This window comes from Gymnodraco acuticeps, unplaced genomic scaffold (genome assembly GCF_902827175.1).
Source record: "Gymnodraco acuticeps unplaced genomic scaffold, fGymAcu1.1, whole genome shotgun sequence".
NCBI classification, from domain to species: domain Eukaryota; kingdom Metazoa; phylum Chordata; class Actinopteri; order Perciformes; family Bathydraconidae; genus Gymnodraco; species Gymnodraco acuticeps.
This window is the reverse complement of record NW_022992351.1, coordinates 3,013,407-3,031,378: the sequence shown is the minus strand read 5'-3', so window position 1 is coordinate 3,031,378 and position 17,972 is coordinate 3,013,407.

Below are 17,972 nucleotides of genomic sequence, written 5' to 3'. Positions count from 1 at the left end.
CTTTTATTTTCAGGAGGGCTCAGCCTCTTTAATGTTCAGGAAATGTGACAACATTTTCAATATATTTCAGGAAATTCCATTTTGGGAGCTTCGAAATGGATGGTGTCGCTTGAAGGTAGAGTCATCTGCACTCTGCCGAACGAGGCCAACTTTGTGGATGCATTCACGGTCTTCTTTGGGTTCTTCTTTGTACTCAATATCCAGTACCAAGAGGAGGCCTCAACAATTCTGGAGTTCATTCAGAGGCAAGTTCTAAACTCACGATAACATAGAGCTTAGGAACTGTCTTTCTCCAGTAATACTGGTAGTTGAAAGAATGAACTTGTTTAGGCTGATTCTGTGAGCTGCAGCTGACCACGCCCCCATGCAGGAGAGGAGAGTGCTTTGAGATCAGCTGCTGAGCTGTCAGAAGAGGTGGAGGAAAAGAGATCTCCGTCCTCCGTGTTTTATTCTTATATGATTATAAGAGTCATTATTCATTTGTTTTAAAGCTCAATAAATAAACAAAGAAGACCTTTGACCGGCAGTTTTCTAATTTTGTCTGGAAGATTTAAACTTTAACGGACATGTTGACCGGGCGAAGAAAAATCTAACTGAAACTCTGCCGCACGGTCCCCTCGTTCATAGAAGTGTTCAAATCTGGATCAGTCTGTATCAGATCCGTTGCAGCCCCGTTTTTAGAGATTTGGGTATGGAGGAAAAGAGAGAGGGTTGGGTTAGGGTTAAGACACTTGGTGAGGTCCCCTTTAAATTAATAATTAATTAGTTATTTAATTATGCTTGTTTGAGATGCTTAATTTTATTTAATACGAATTATTGTCATTTATTTTGTTTATTGTTCTCATTGTTTAAAAGTTTGTGTTATGGTTCTGGTGTGAAATAAAGCACAATAATTACATTTAAGACTGTTTCCCTTTTTTTAAGAAAAGTATCGAAAAATAATCGGAATCGCAATTCTTGACTTGGTATCGGTATCGAAACCAAAATGTTGGTATCGTGACAACACTACCTGCTGTTATTAGATCTCTTGCATCATTGGGTTTATTTAAACATGCATTATCATCTCACTTTCAACTGGTCTGTACTTGTTATTAACTGATATTGATGAAACTGATTTGCTTGACTGTCTCAAATTGTAATGATTGTGTGCATTGCTTGAATTTTACTTAACAGACTGTATGTGGTTTGTCTTGTGTGTCATGTTTTGCAATTTGTCTTTTTGTTTATGTATGTCTGTAAGTTGTTGCTATTGTTGGGACCCCCTTGAAAACGAGATGGTGCATCTCAAGGGGTTTATACCAATGAATACAAATTTCTATATATATAACATTGCAGGAAAGCAATATATTAGACGTTAAGTACTTTGTCAGGCTTAATATTTATTTGTAGATAGATATCCCCAAAGCTTTTTTTCTTATTTGAAAGAAGACCTTAACCTAAAGTATTCTTTAATGTGTTAATAAAGGTTAATTAGTTTGTCTGTTTTGCACATCCTCATATTAATATCTTTGTACATCCAGCACTAAACTGTTTTATTGTAGAGATCACTTACAGTATCTTCTTGATTTTTTATATTCTATATTTCTATCATTGACCTTCTACTTTCCCCGTATGAAAGTATGTACTCTTAATATTTGTTTCATCAAATAACATTATTCAACAAAAATAACATTATTCAACAAAAATAATTCAATAACGTGCTTTAACCACTAGGCGATGCACACAGCATGCTAATAATAACTTTGTATTATTAGTGTAGGACACTTATGTATGTATAACATCTGAAGATATTTAGTTTTATTCATGTTTTTACATAATTGTACAGGATATTGCTATACTATTTCTCATGTTTTACTTCTACACATTAATATCTGATTTGTAAAACATCACAGACAGAAAGGTGTATCCGTCATTTAATGGTAAGCTATTGAAATTGTGATTCCATAGATCATCACCCAAATCCCCTGACTATTCTCTCAACTCAGTATTTACATTCTTATATTCAAAGAAAATCAGTAATATCTTTAAAAACGTGCATTGCGGCTAAAACATCCAATCAGCGAGCTGAGGATCTTTCCTACGTCTGTTTCCGGTATTGTTCCTGTAATGAGAGTTCACATGTATGCTACATTGAAGGGTGGAATTGACTACACATCTTCAGAAACATAATTTGCTTCAGATATAACTCATAGCAAATAAAGTACAACAATATAAGTAATACAAAGATAAAACACTGGCATGTAATTTACAGAATTTATAGAATGGATTTGAATAATAGATGAGTAAAATCTACGTCACTTTACAGCCCCGCCCACTTTTGGGGAAACCAACGCTGTCATTTGAACGGCGATCAAGCCTGAAGCCACAGAGATCTTCTGTTGCTGTCCTTTCTTCTTAGAGGAAGTACATAAACACGTAACGCTGGCTTTGTTTTAATGTTTGAGGCGTGTGGCGCCAGCAGGGGGGGGGCAGGGGGGGCCATGGCCCCCCCCCACCACACACACACCGCCTCGTCAGTCACGTATGCGTAGTAGTTTATCTGATATTTAACAACAAATACACAGCCAGCGAGTCGCTTGATTTGAGCTTTCAACGCTCATACTGCAGCCCCTCCCTCTCCCTCTGCTACCATGGTAACACTCTGATACTCGGCGCACCACTCTGATACTCGCGCGCACCACTCTGAGATTCGCACAGACAGCAGCAGGTTGCAGCAAAACGTTTCTTTCTACTGACTGAGGATCTGACTTGACAAAAATTCACCAGACTTCTAGAAGGTAAATCGTATACGTTCGTTGCCTGTTAAGCCCCACAACACTTTAGGCTTTAGTGTGTTAGCTTTAGGTAGCAAAAAACGGAGATATGCTTACCTTTAGCTGTTATTCTGATCAAAATGTGTGTTCAATGGCATTAAAACGAGAAAAACGCTTGAAGACCTGGAAAAAAGGCTCGGGGCTCAGTAAAGGCTGGCTTCACTTCAGGTATAATTCGTCTGTAAACACACTTTGGCGGCTATCCTAGTTAGCATTAGTTTAGCTTGCTAAGCTAACGTTAGCTGATGTCGGTATGCTGGGCTGGTGTAATGCGTAGGCTACTATTAATCACTGCTGTGTGTAATGTCAATTTGCAGAAAATTAAGAGAAAGTCAACAGACATCTCTTCTTATTTTAAGAACAAGATGAGTAAAGGAGAGACAGAGCTGGCAGGGGAGCAGCAGCATAGCTAGTGAGGAGATGGCCATACATGCTAGAAAGTATACGTGGAACTCTGTTTTGTAAAAGTGAAACTAAAACCTAAGTACAGTTTTATTAATGTGATTGTGACCTTTGTAATCATTTAAGTCTTCTACACACTTTAGGTCTGCAGCTCCTTCAAAATGAAACGAGAATCTATGCAGTTTTTCCTCTTCTGTGTTCTGAGGTTATGAGCCGACCATTAGTCAAGTTTGTTTTCATAATGTTCTGTATGCTAATTTGAAAAAAGGGTAACCAGTTTGTTTATAAAGTATAAAGTATACATATACAAAACAAATGGAATACAAGCTATATGTATTACTCTCACCACAGTGGCCTAATTAAAAAAAATAGAAATATGTCTCGTCACCTATTTTCTGTCTAATACTAAAAGGTGGTGTTTGGTATAATTTATAATGTTTTGAATTTGCTATAAAGGTCAATAATAGATGGTGTTTTTGTGTTCAATCACAGGATGTATTTACCATTTTATGGGTCCTGTTGAAATAAAATAGTCATGTTTTAAAACTTGATTTAATAAAGTCATATCAATCATCTTTGGTCCCAGTGTGACACAAACAGCTTTGTTCAGTCTAAAACAATTTATAACCTAGAGACATAAGATAACTGAAGAACATGTTGTGTTGCTGTTGTGTATTGTATGTGTTGAGAATGCTGAACATTTTGTGCCTTACAATAAAGGAACTTATTTAAATTAAGCTGTATTTGTCTTTTTAAAAAGGAAAGAACAACTAGCATATATAAAAAACAAAACAATAAATCACCAACACATGTACATAACACAAAACAAGGTTCTTTTAAATGTTGTTTGAAGTTAAATGTTAACTATCCGTATTATATTCACTTCAGATGAATAGTATCAGAAAATGTAAAATAAGAAACCAAAGTATATCAGTAGGTGATTCTATTTGCCATTGTTTTCATCTAGTCTATACTTTTACAACAATTAAATTCTTGGTTTTGGTGGGCCACCCCAAGATTTTCAGTGGCCCCATTTGGCCACCCCTATGATACATTTCTGGAGGCGCCACGGGTGTGTGCACCACGACAAAGGAGCCTCATTCACTTTACATTGGGGTTGTTTGCGTGGTGCAGACACGTAAATGTAGCAAAGTTCGTGACTCCACCACGCAATGCGGTGTTAAGGAGTCGTGATGGATAGTGATGGCGAGATGAAGCCTTATGAAGCTTTGAAGCTTTCCAGCCAATTGGTTCGCAAAAGGGTTCATCTCATGAGGCTTCATTATGGGCTTCATTTGGTCAAAGTGTGTAAAACAGGCAGATTGGACATCTCAACAGTGTGCTCTATCTCATACCGAGTTCCCAATGAGTAAAGCCTTAGAATAACTCTAAACAACGAACATTACATCATATTTTCCTGTTAACAATATTGTTTTTATTCAACTTTAATGATTGTGATTGAAAAGCCTCTCATTTAGCTGTAGCTTTTATAAACAAACAAAAAAGACACGTATTGACCAGTCGTTGAACCAGGGACCCTGCGGTCATGAGTCAACTGCTTTCCAGCTGAGCCACAGCACACAAACTGAATTCATCTGAAAACACTGCACGCTATTTATTCCTGTATTTATTCATTCATTGATGTTTTTATTCCTACTTTTATTTATGCTTTTATTTATTTATACTTAAAACATGTTCCGACCTCTATATAAGAGAATCTGAGCTCTCTTAATTCCATCGTGTCACCAGGCCCGGGTAGTGTACAGGAGGGATAATATGGTTCTTATTATATATCCATGGGTAATATGAGCGTTGTGGTTTAACCGATCTGAAGCACTTTCTGCTTCCAGCAAATCGGTTCACTAATGGCGCGTTTCCACTGCAGCGGGGTAGCCCCGTTTAAGCGTCCCTAAGCGTCCTCGCTCTGGCCTCGGGCTGCCTCGCTGGCCGGCCCAGGCCGTGGCGCATTTCCATTACAGTTTAGGACCTGGGCTAGCAACGCAGTGTAGGCGGGGCGATCAGCTTTGTTTTTGTTCACATTTCTCGTTGTTCCGTCGAGCTCCCGCTGGATTTTATCATCCCCAATGAGATGAAGGAACGTCGTCACCTCCTCGGTCGACCACGGTGTGCTTTTCTTAGAAGTAGCCATTTTTGTAGCTCCTCCGTTTACAAAATGCTGTGTATAAAAATGCTGCAAGCTTGCTTCTAGATGAATGATGCGACGCTAGGGATGAACTCGCGCGCAATCTTGTGACGATTCTCTCTGACCAATCAGCAGTCGAGAGTGTTGACGTCACTAGTTCAGCCCTGGCTCTGGTCTGAGGGAACCACGATTTTATGAGGCCGGAAAAAGAGGGAAAAAGTACCCGCTGGCCGGTACTAGGCTATATGGAAACGCCACCAAAAACCGGCCTGGCCGCTTGAGGACGGTTAAGGACGCTTAAACGGGGCTACCCGCTGCAGTGGAAACGCGTCATAAGACTGAATATCATGTTCTATTTGCATTAAAGATTGATAATTGTGTGTATTGGGTTATTGAGAAGAGACTAGAGAGTGCTGGACATTTTTTTGGGAGGAGAGGGCCTTTTATCAGTTATTAAAGTTGAAAAGCAATGATTAAAAGTACATCCATTCCGGGCTTTGAACCAGCTGCGCAGAGGACATCGCCTCATTCGGGCCGCCGGCTCTACCCACTGGGCTATCTATTCCTTAAAATATTGAACTGTTTTTATATGACTGATGATTGTCTTTTTGTTCACAACCTCTCCACATTTCGAAGTGTTTCCCGAGCCAGAACGACCTGTCTTTCTTCCTGGCTTGCTCTATAATGATACTACAATTCAAATGCAATACCAACAACAACTCAACAGCAACAACGCAAACTACGACAACCCACACATTGCGCATTGTTTAGAGCAGTCATAAAGTTCGCTCAAATTCGAAACTGTTACAACCTGTCACCTGTCAGATTCGAGACGAGGCAGTGCATTGAATAGCGTGAATGGACCGCGAACCAGTCAAATGATTCATTCAGGAAATGAAGCAGTTGCTGGTTCGGACGTCACATGTCACGTGATTTGAAGCAGTTGCTGCTTCTGACGTCATATGTCACGTGATTTGAAGCAAGCTTCGAAGCACTGCTTCTATGGAATAGGAAGTCCAGGGTTGAAGCTCCGTTCGAAGCTTCAGTGTCAAACTGCCATACAAGGCTCATACCCATGGATGTATAATAAGAACCATATTACCCCTCCTGTACCTGGGCCCGGTGACACGATGGAATTAAGAGAGCTCAGACCCTCACTTATATAGAGGTCGGAACATGTCATAAGTATAAATAGATACAAGCATAAATAAATGTAGGAATAAAAACATGAATAAATACAGGAATAAATATGCTCCAGTGTTTTCAGTGAGATTTAGTGTGTGTGCTGTGGCTCAGCTGGAAAGCAGTTGACTCATGACCGCAGGGTCCCTGGTTCAACAACTGGTCAATACGTTTTTTTTGTTGTTTATAAAAGCTACAGCTAAATTAGATAATGTAGTTAATAAATGTATTCTTTGATATGGTTTAGCCTTTCTCAGGCTACAACATGGTTACGTTTACGAAGGAATGCAAATCCCTCTTTGCAATGTTTACCAGCCTCCTTTTCTATCACAATCATTCAACTGGAATAAAAACAATATTGCTAACATGAAGATATGATTTTATGTTCATTGTTTAGAGTTATTCTAAGGCTTTACTCATTGGGAACTCGGTATGAGATACAGCACACTGTTGAGATGTCCAATCTGCCTGTTTTACACACTTTGACCAACAGGGGGTTTGTGTTCAAATGAAGCCCATGATGAAGCCTCATGAGATGAACCCTTTTGCGAACCAATTGGCTGGAAAGCTTCATAAGGCTTCATCTCGCCATCACTAGTTTAAGGCCTTCATGTCCTCCTCCTGTTGCTGCAGGCGTTGAGCCTGAGAGCCGAGCGCTGCTCTCAGGGTTTGAGAGTCGGCTGAGTCCATTTGTTGGCCAGATCGTAATGTTACGACTGGAGCACACAAAAAATGATAGGACCCAAATGCACGACTCCAGACAAAAGATGATTAAAAAAAAAGGTTTTTACTTGCGGTGATAAGCAAGGCAATACAGTCACATAAGCAGAGTTAGGACTCCAAAAAACTACTGAAATTCACAATAGCTTAGAAAACAAACTGGCAGACTAGTATCACAAGGTTCGAAAAACGATCTGGCACTGGGCACAGGGAACACACAGAATATATACACATACAAGGGACTCTACAGGTGCAAACAATAAGGGTGGGGCAGCTAATCAGGTCAGTGAGCATAGTGACAAGGTAGGAGTCGAACTACCTGAAATGAGAAAGGAAATGACAAAGTAAAACAGGAAATGGCAGACAACAAAAAAGGGTTAGCAGACGCGGACTTGACAATATAAACTAAACAGAGAAATAATAACAAATCTGCCGAGACACAACAGTTTGTCTTTGTTTCTGTCTCATCATGCTGCTGCAGATGTTTTTTTGTGCAGATTCAGGGCTGACTTGCATCTGCCATACCTGTGGTCACTTGTAAATTAAAGCTTGAGTTGAGTTTTCTGGGACTCATTCTGCTACGTTACGTCTAAAGTAAACACATGTAGCACACTCGAAGCTGCCTGCTGGGTGCTTTGAAACCACACCTCATGATTCTGACTGACTGATCTTTGCAGCTTCTGATTGTCAGAGAAAATAAATCAAAAGTATGCTTATTGTGTTACCGTTACCCTCAAGACTAAACCAAAACTTTTAACAGGCACTCTCATTTTCCTGTTGTTCACAAAATGACTGATTGCCGTGTCAGTTGTGATTGTTGGCTGATCCCATCGGTAGCCTATACAATGCAAACCAATAGAGGCAGTGAACTTAGATTTTTTTTGCATGAAATAATAGTTTGTGGGCCGATGTACTCTTTGTTATGTTGGGATAACGACACCTTTGAATTACAATAGAAACACTGTAATTGCATTGCATCGTTCTATATCTAAAATACAATAGTCAAGTCATTCTTGATTATGGGAAATGGCAGCCCTTTATATCATATTTTAATTCAATGAAAGTCCTACCCCCTGACTAAGTCTATATGTCCCTAGTTATTCTCTTCTTTATTTATTTTGTATTTGTATTTTATCTTTATTTTTATTTTTTGTGTGTTTTAATTCATTATTATTATTTTTATTTGTTGCTCTTTATCATGTGAAATGTATCAGGATGTGTTAGCGATACAATGCTGTGACCAATTGTTCAGTTCTTGTGAGGATGGTGGGATTCTGTTTGTTTTCTTGTATGTAACAAAAGATGGAAATGTGAAACCAGGAAATGTGAAAAATGGTTGTGAAATGTAAAAAGTAATTCTTGATTAGTGTTTTGTACTGCTCTCTCATATCGTTTGTAGACTTCAGTGAGAGAACATTTATAAAAAGGGATTCAATAACATTGGTAACAAACACAGAAAACCTCCCAAGGTGCATCCACCCTGTCTGGTTGACCTATGGCCAATGTCCGCCTACTTTGTGATTCAGGATTTCAGTTAAAAGTTTGTAGTCTCAAGCAGAAGATGAAGTAACCGTAATGTCGTGCCAATTAACTTTCTCCAGGGTTCGTCCAGAGCCATATACGACATTATACAGCTGTTCAACTCCCAGTTGAAGTCTACACCTCCTGAATTATGTTCAAATCCCTGTCCTTCATTTCCCAAACGTTGTATGATAAATATAGTAACAAGCCAGAATTGAATAAGGTTGACAAAACAAAAAAGAACATTGTTGTTGACTATAATACCGGGCTTTGCACAAACATCCAGTATTAACATTCTTGTCTGGCGATAATGTTGACTATTCCACAGTAAATTGAATTTGACACGTAAAATTGGTCGATAGACCTTTAAAATTGCAGGTTATTTTCAGCAGCTTCAGTGAGGTCAAGTCTACTCTTCAATATGAAATTGATTTACAAGTATGAAATCCCTCCCAAGTATATGCTTTTGGCAACGAAGATCAGACTCCATGAGTTATAAAGTTCAATTGGGAAGGAAGTAGACAGTCCCCCAAAAATATGATTATGTAGGCCTACCGTCAAAAGACTACAAAAACAGAAAGAGACACATTTTCTCCTGGAAAATAGTATACATTTAAATGAGACCTGTTATTTTTCCAGTATAAAGCTTGAGCGAAACAGACGGGCCTGAGGGTTTAGTGAAAAAAAGAAAGGTCTGAAAATCTTCAAAGGCTAAAAAATGTAAAATGTCAGCGAGAAAAACAAAAGCAACAGAAAACAGGCAGGTCCTAGCAGACTTCTACTTTTGAGGCACCACTAGTTAAAATTAGGGATGCACGATATTGGTTTTTTGAAACCGATACCGATAACTTCCTGCTTCTCAAGACCGATACCGATAATAATATAATATATATATATATATTAAATGTACCTGTAGTTTTTGCACATCTGGTGGTAAAAAAAAGACTAGTAGTGAGCAAATGACATGAGCATTACTACTATGAACAAAACAAAGCCAAGAACAGTTTTGACTCTCGTCAAGCGCCATCATTTCTATGATGAAGTTAGAGATCGTTTTAGCCCTGGGGTCGTCTCTGGCAAACTTCTTGCCTTTTTCAAAAGCCTCATCGATAGGTAAAAGCCCCGGTGCCTTTGCAGCTGGCTTTGGATTCGCCGCTAGTTTAGCAGCGCAGGCGTCTTCGTACGCTTTTAACACACCATCGTAGCGATGGCGATGTTTCAGGTGACTAATCAGGTTGGAAGTAGTATAGCTCGTTGCCTTTTTCCCTCCTCGTGGAACTTCTGCATTGCATTTGTTAATACAAATAGCAAGCGAACTATCTAACTCTGAATCTTTGAAATAGTCCCATACTACCGACGACATGTTTGTTTACTGTCCTGGCTTCACGGCCGCACACCATTTACGTCGCAGCCAGGCATGAGTTAGGGAGCGCTGGATTTGTGAAAAACTCCCCTCTTCCTTTAAACCACTAATACCACAGTTCTGGCAAAACGGGAGGAGCCGAGTGAAAAACAAGCGCCCCTCATCCCAATCCACCCACACCGCAGTATCTTTTTCTTTTTTTTTACCCAAAAAATATATTGTATATTATCGGGGCAATTAATACTGTTATCGGGTTTATCGGGATGGCGTCATAATTCCTAATATCGGGCCGATAATTATCGTGCACCAGTTAAAATGTCCAGCGTCAATCAATAAAAGATCATTATTGAATCCCCTCAGAGGCAGGGAGCCTGAAAAAGAAATCATCTGTTCATCACTTGCCACATCATCCTCCGAATTATCCAGTTCAGCTTCTTCATGCAACACGCCCACAAATCATTCTACCTCAGGATACAGCTGAAGCAATTTAGTGTGTTGTCTGAAACTCAGCGGCTCCACTGCTCATCTTTAATGAAATAAGAATGATTTAGATGCTTAATAAAAACTGATTCAGTCAGTCAGATCACCACCATGGGGGAGACAACCTTTGGGGACAGCAGAAGCGAGCACCTCCCAAAGAATTTGACCTCATCTATTTGTTCAACAAGCATCGGGTCCAATCATAAATGCTGCACCACTGCGGCCTCCTGCCCCTGCCATGCCTGGAGCTTTTTCCCTCCCACCCCTAATCAAAGTTTGCTTTCCAATGTGGGCGGGAGGGACTTTCATTGCAGTGTTTTCTCAAAGCTATATCCATGCAAATCATTGCATTTTCCCCCTGAGCACTGTGTGCAGTATGGGTGGAAATGAATACACAGCAGTGATATGTTAGCGTTGCAGTATAAGAATCACAGCGGGCACCAGCAATGGCTCACTGAGGACACATATCAGGATTCCTCCCACACAGAGATCAGGTGCAGGGAAGCACCGCGGAGCGGGAGCTGCAAAAGAGGACTACCATTACAGCACACACCCACGAAAATCATCAAAAAGGTAACTGCCAGAAAGTAGAAAATGATAGGGTACCACTGTCCTAGGATAGGTGTTTAAATGCCACTGTGTCGAGTAAGTAAGGAAAGGAGTTGTTGTCATCCTCAGAGCATCAGCATGCGAGGCCATGAACTGTGTCTCTGGAGTAGACCTGTACATATGTGACAGTATGATTAATGTGACTCCACACCCTGTGCGTTGTTCTCCCCTCGCACACTCACATCTAGATATAATGAGGAGCGGCTGCTCGCCAGCTGAAGCAGCCCGCTCTCTGCGCACGTGCCCTCTGGTGCAGCCATCACAACCAGAGGATGCTCAGAGCAGGATTTGCCATTATGGTTTTCCTCATTACAGGAGCAGCTTGATTTCAGGAGTTGATGGGTTGCACGTGCTAACAGGAGCCCGGGGATGTTATCACTGCCTGGGGAAAAAAAGTCATCAGTGGCGAGCGCGGGTAGCCACACAGGCCTGCTGAGGTGTCGTTACCGCCAGCAGTCTTTAACCCTCCGAGCTACTCCATAACACCGCACCACCAGCAGTTGCCACCATGAAGTGACAACTCGCTCCCCTCCACTATCTAACCAGCCTACAGAGGAAGGAGCACGCTTCAACCTTTGTTGATTTTATGACTTTTGTGTTTGCTTGTGATATTCATTGAGGTATGATTTCTCCTGTAGGCCCAGGGGGTTCTTTCATCTGCACAAGCTGTTTTTTATGTCTTGTTGTTGTATTTTTCTGCTGTTTTGTTTTATTGCGGAAACAAATCAAATCTTTACAATCTCCATCATGAGTGTGGAGACTCATTATTTAGATACACTTGATGCAAGTCCACAAGTCCATCAAAAACAGAGCCTATAAAGTCATTCATTCTCTTCACCCTCTTTGAAAATCAGACATCTCTTCAGTTGGTGTTTCTTTAAGCAACATGTAGGATTGAGTACCTAGATGCTCAAATTCAAACAACTAGATTACATGTCTCTGATTGAAAAGAAACAGACAGTTGAACATTGAAGACTTGCTCTGGGTCAGCAAGCTCCAGATAAAGTCCTTATACCCCCATTCATGCTGTCCAGTGTTTTGCCGCAGCCCCTGCTTTATGTGATGGAGCACCTGTCCTTTCTTTGGCGGTAAAAGAGAAACAGTTAATGGCTTAATGCTCAACAGTGTGAAGTGATTTAAAACTAGGTGGTGTTTTCTGCCTGCACCTCCATTGCTGTAATAAATCAGGCCAATAAGTTAAAACAAACTGTACTTCCAGGGTAAGGGGAAGCTTTACTAAAGAACACATAGCAGCTCCAAATATTATTCAATCTGAAATAAGGGAACAGAAACACTATTGGATTCCCAGCAAATGCTTTTTAATGCCAATCCAGGCACTCTCTTTCAGGATTACAAGCCGTTTACATAAACCAGTCTCTGTTTCATCAGTGTTTGATGCAAATAGTGTTTGTTTGGATCATCTGAGCAGCCTTCTTCAAAGTGAAGAAGAAGAGTGTGTGTGTGTGTGTGTGTGTGTGTGTGTGTGTGTGTGTGTGTGTGTGTGTGTGTGTGTGTGTGTGTGTGTGTGTGTGTGTGTGTGTGTGTGTGTGTGTGTGTGTGTGTGTGTGTGTGTGTGTGTGTGTGTGTGTGTGTGTGTGTGTGTGTGTGTGTGTGTGTGTACATTAAATATATCAGTGTCTTTTATAAATGCACTTCTCTTTCGAGTGTGCAGTTTATGGGCACGTCTATCCCACAGTGCAGTGCTCAAAAAGGTGGAGGAGCGACTCACAGCTGCAGCACATTAAAACAAATTGCAGATGGAGGTGAGACCATCTTAGAAAACATTTAAACGTTCTTTTCAAAAAGGACTTGCCCAACATATAGGCTTATTTTCTTTCTAAGAGATGGAACCAGAAACGTGTTAACTGTTAGCATAACGACTGTAAGCACGGTGATGCCAGAACATATTACACATAGTGGCCCAGTCAAAGCCACTAACAAGCCTAATCTTCATTCAATGTAGCCCAACTGTTTTCATTGGATGGGTTTTTACAACCAGTAATACAGTAGCTGACTACAAACTCCATAGTAATATCAGTACATTATGAGTATAACTGGTGAACTCAGCACTCTGTCAATCTTACTAATAGTAGGCCAATTCCAATTTGTCCTCATCATTCATTGTGGGAAACTGTCCAAATAGTCAGAACTATCACAAAAACTATATGTTTGACTGCCAATTACATAAAGAATAATTTGAGCTTTTGATTCATAACAATATCTTGTCAAGCTATTATTGCTTTGCCCAACGATAACAAAATCTGCATGGCAACCTCAAAGTGACACCAAGATTCAAAGAAGTGCAGCACCTAACTTTCATGAAACCACAACCTATCGTTTCTACACAAATTAAACAGGATACTTGTTTATTACTTTGGACAGAGGTCCAAACAGCTGGCTGTTTCCAGTCTTTATGCACTGCTTAGATAACCACATTCTTGCTCTTATTAATATTTACCATACAGACATTAGAGAGAGAGCTATCACCGTCTCAACCAACTCTCAGACAGAAAAAGAGAAATCAGTGCATTTCCCACCGTGATTATCACTTAAACTGGCAGCCTCTTTCTAAAGCTTCTTAGCATTCTCGTGTTTGTTTAATTGACTTGTTATACTGTATGTGTAATTGTGTAATTTGTTGTTCTATTGCTATTTGAAGCACTTTAGGCTGAATGTTTATATGGAAGGTGCCCTATTCAAATCTCAGTTGGGTTGTTTGACATCTGTCAGCGCATGTATTGCATCATTTAGAGGTGAACCAATTCAAACATGTCGAAATACACTGATTTCTTGTATGGTAAGAGCAAATTGTGCTGAATATTTTGTCGCATAGGCTGAATACATGTATGGATTAGGGACACGGACATAGAAGAACTAATGCTGTCAACGAAAACCCCTTTATTACCTGTGGTGTGAAAATGCAGAGGAAGAAGAGGGACATGGAGAGTGGGCTGAATCTGCAGTAAAAAACCTTCACAGACCAATTAACAGCAAGAGTTTCCCCACTGCTCTCATACCACTGCAACACCAAATGTTACTGTCAAGAACGGAAAAACTCTCCTTCCTATCACTTCTGCTACAACGTTATATAACAGCTGGAGCTTCACTGACACATACACTGACAGAAACAAAACGCCCTCACAGACACATGCGGTGACAATCAAAAAGGGAACACATGACAAACCACAAACAGACAATTGCTGTGAGCAGCTGCCCTTGCCTCTGTTTCACAGCACTCGACAGACGTTTTGATGGCGACATTTCAAAAGGGCACAGCACATCATGATTGAAATTATAGGTGTGTTTTCTTTAATCACTGGAGGGCCTCTGATATTATACGTGTCGGAGTATACACACATAGAGAAGGTTCAGAGTCTCAGGTCTAGGAAAGAAAACGAATAACGATGAGATTCGCCCTCTGAGATAAATATGCCTCCTTGCCAAGCGTGTCCTTGCATACCTGCACCCCTCCCTGATATCTCATGCAGCGTGCGTGCGGCTTCGGAAATGAAGCTGGTGTCGTCCCACCGGTAGCAGCTGTGTTGGTAGAGGCGGCTGCAGTGTTTTCACAGGGATTCAGTCAGAAGGACTGAACGATGACCCCATCGCACACTTGTTTTCTTGTTCACACACACGCTGGGCTGCAATCACAGAATCTGCAAGACATCCAAAGAGTAAACACATGATTCACAAATCCAAAACGAGAAAGGAACACAGGGAAGGGTTGACTGAGAGACTTAAAAGGTGTTTGGATATGAAAATCAATGTGATTAACGATGGTGTGTGTATTACAGTTTTTCTCGATTGCTAACACACGTTTTTTTTTAAATTGCTCAGTTTCTCAGAACACTAAACACAATTCACAAAACCACACACCCAAAGTGCAAAACTCCTCATTTCTCCTGCTAATTGAAGAACTGCACTCAAAACTACATAAACACTTACCAAATGCAAACTTTAGCACCTAATATAACACACTTCATTCATAATACTGGATGGTTTGACCACCCAACTGCACACTGCTGAGCATCATCAAAAGCACTTTCATCTGTTATGGGCTGTGCTCTTTACATAGAGGTTTCTGCAGAGAAAAATTGCTTGAGTTTTGTAGTGGAAATTTTTATTATATCCTTATATGTTCAAAGTAACCAAATGCTTCTCATTTGGTTAGATGTGCTGTTTGCCTCTATCTACTCTACTTCAAGGCCACAGCTGCTATTATGTTGAGACTCACACATAGTCACACGAGAACTTGCCTTTCCTGAGAATACAGCTCAAGGACATGTGTCTAATAACAATGTGACCGTGTGAAGACAGATTTCTTACCTTCTCACCATTTCTTGTATATAAGCCTTGCTACTATATTGAACTGCGCACACTCGCGCAGACTATTCATACACTCTGTGGGACCTGTGCCTTTCCTATATTTTATGTACCATGTTATTTGAAGCTTCAAATAAAATCACCAGAAAGACAACTCTGTCTGATTCACCATTTATTTGTTTTTGATCACTCTGACTTGTACTCTACAGTATTGAGGTTTTTAGATTTCCATAACAATTGGCGCTGCGAGCAGGGTCTCTGCAAGTTCGATTGGGGACACCTACGGACGCTGGTGGTGGCGCGCTCCAGGATCCACGGATCCTCCTCTACCCCGACAGAAACCGTATGGGACGAGAGGACCAGCGCCGGGGGTGGAACTGATTGACTTCACGAGATCCAACGGACTTAAAAAGGCTTTTCAATACTGGGTGAGAAGTGCAGTGTCTAAATTGTTTAAAGTTAAACGTAATTAAACTCCATGACATTTATGAGAGGGACTGCTCGAAAGTAGGGTTTATCCCGTCGTAGACTGGGTTTACGATCAGTTTTTGCGTGATTTGTACTGAGAAACAAATATCACATCATCGACGGATGAAAAAAAAGAAAGGTGTTTAAACACCCCTTGTTTTGTCAGGGGTGGTTTGGTAACATTTAGAGACTTTGTCATGGGAGCAAAGCAAGGTAGGGGGTTTGTACTCCCCCCCCCCTGAGGGTCCGATTGTGGATGTCATGAGAGTAAAATATGGTGAGGACAGTCTGTCTAAATTAAATATATGGACGGAAATGTTCGGATTTCCTAAGGGAGGTTCTTTGAGTAAATTAAAAATCAAAAACCTAAGAGATAAATTACAAGAGTGTGAAGATGAAATGAAAAAGAAGGAAAATAAATTATTTCCAAAACCATGTAAACCCCAGACATCTCTGTATCCTTCCATTGCAGGCCTGAATGACCTCTCCTCGACTGGGTATCCTTTCCCTCCCCCGGGATACAACCCTGGCAATCCAGCTGGCCCACCTCAACCACCTCCACCGCCACTACAAGTCCCAGCCATGCAGTCCGTCAACTCCAAGCTCGCCACCCCCATCAGCCCCAAGTAGATGGGGACAACAGCGGGATAAACAAACCCAAGCCCAAGCAGGTGTTTGGGCAACACACCTCAGTAATGCCTTTCTCAACGGACTCACAGACACAGCGCAAGCTACGCAGAATGCTGGCCGGTCACAATACCGAGGGAGAGGCAGAAGAGGTTTTCCGAGGCAGAAGACGAGAAGCAAGACCTTCATTTGAGAAAGATGTTTCAAGTGTGGCAGTGTTGAACATTGGATTATGGGACTGCTCACAGAACACTGGCGGTGGAGGTAGAGGGGGACAGCAAGGACGGGGTCATCATTCACAATCAGACTGACATACACCAGATGGGGAGGAAGGGGCCCGATCGAGCGAGACGGAAATTCAGCCTGCAGCATCTAACCAGGGAAGTGACACACACACAAACACATCATGCTATTGAGTAATTGGAAAATGTAGAAGACATGTCTATGGGTAAAGAGGGTACATATTTGAAATATGACAGTGAAACAGCATTTGAGAAATGTCCCACACTGACTTTGGCTGACATGGGTGTTGATGTTCCCTTTTTTTGGTTGATTCTGGGGTTACACATTCTGTGGTAAAAAGGGCAGATTTGCCTGATTGCAAATGTAGTGGTAGCTTATGCACTCAATAGGAGCGGCTGGGGTAACTGTAAAGGAGAAGTTTTTGTATCACTTCAGAGTAAAGATAACGGTGAAGACAGTCATCCATTTCCCACATCAGTAAAAAAAAGAAAACAGTTTTCTTTTATTATCTGTCTGCCCTATAAATACTGGGCAGAGATCTGATTCTCCGGTTCGGCTTAGACCTTATTTTTCCACAAATGAGGGTCTTAAAGTCCGGCAGCCATCTCCTACGATGGTTCAAAAACTGGCATTTGATGATAAAGAACTGTGTGAATGTGTATCAAATGGCTGCTGACATATCCTGATTCTCAGGTGTTGTTGCGGTTTGACTGATCAACGTGTTTTCCACCTGCGGTGTTCATGGAAGCTTCTTTTTGCATTGTACTAACGTTGTTGATGATCCGTGTAAATGCTATGATGAGAGTTTTCTGTTAGAATGTGTGAATGATGAGCTCATACTTAAAACTATGCTTGGAGTTTGCTGCGCAGCTGGTTCCTGTTGCACTCACACCCACACAACACAAACTGTGTCAAATCCCAGGGGTGGTCCACACATTTCACTAGCCAGGGGCCCCACTGAGAGATAGAGGGATTTGGGTCTAATCGTTAAAGATTTGGAGTCAGTCACTGATTGGACACCTACACAGGGGCGGGGCTTCAGGGGGGGCTGTAGGGGCAGGGCTCCCCGGGCCCTGGA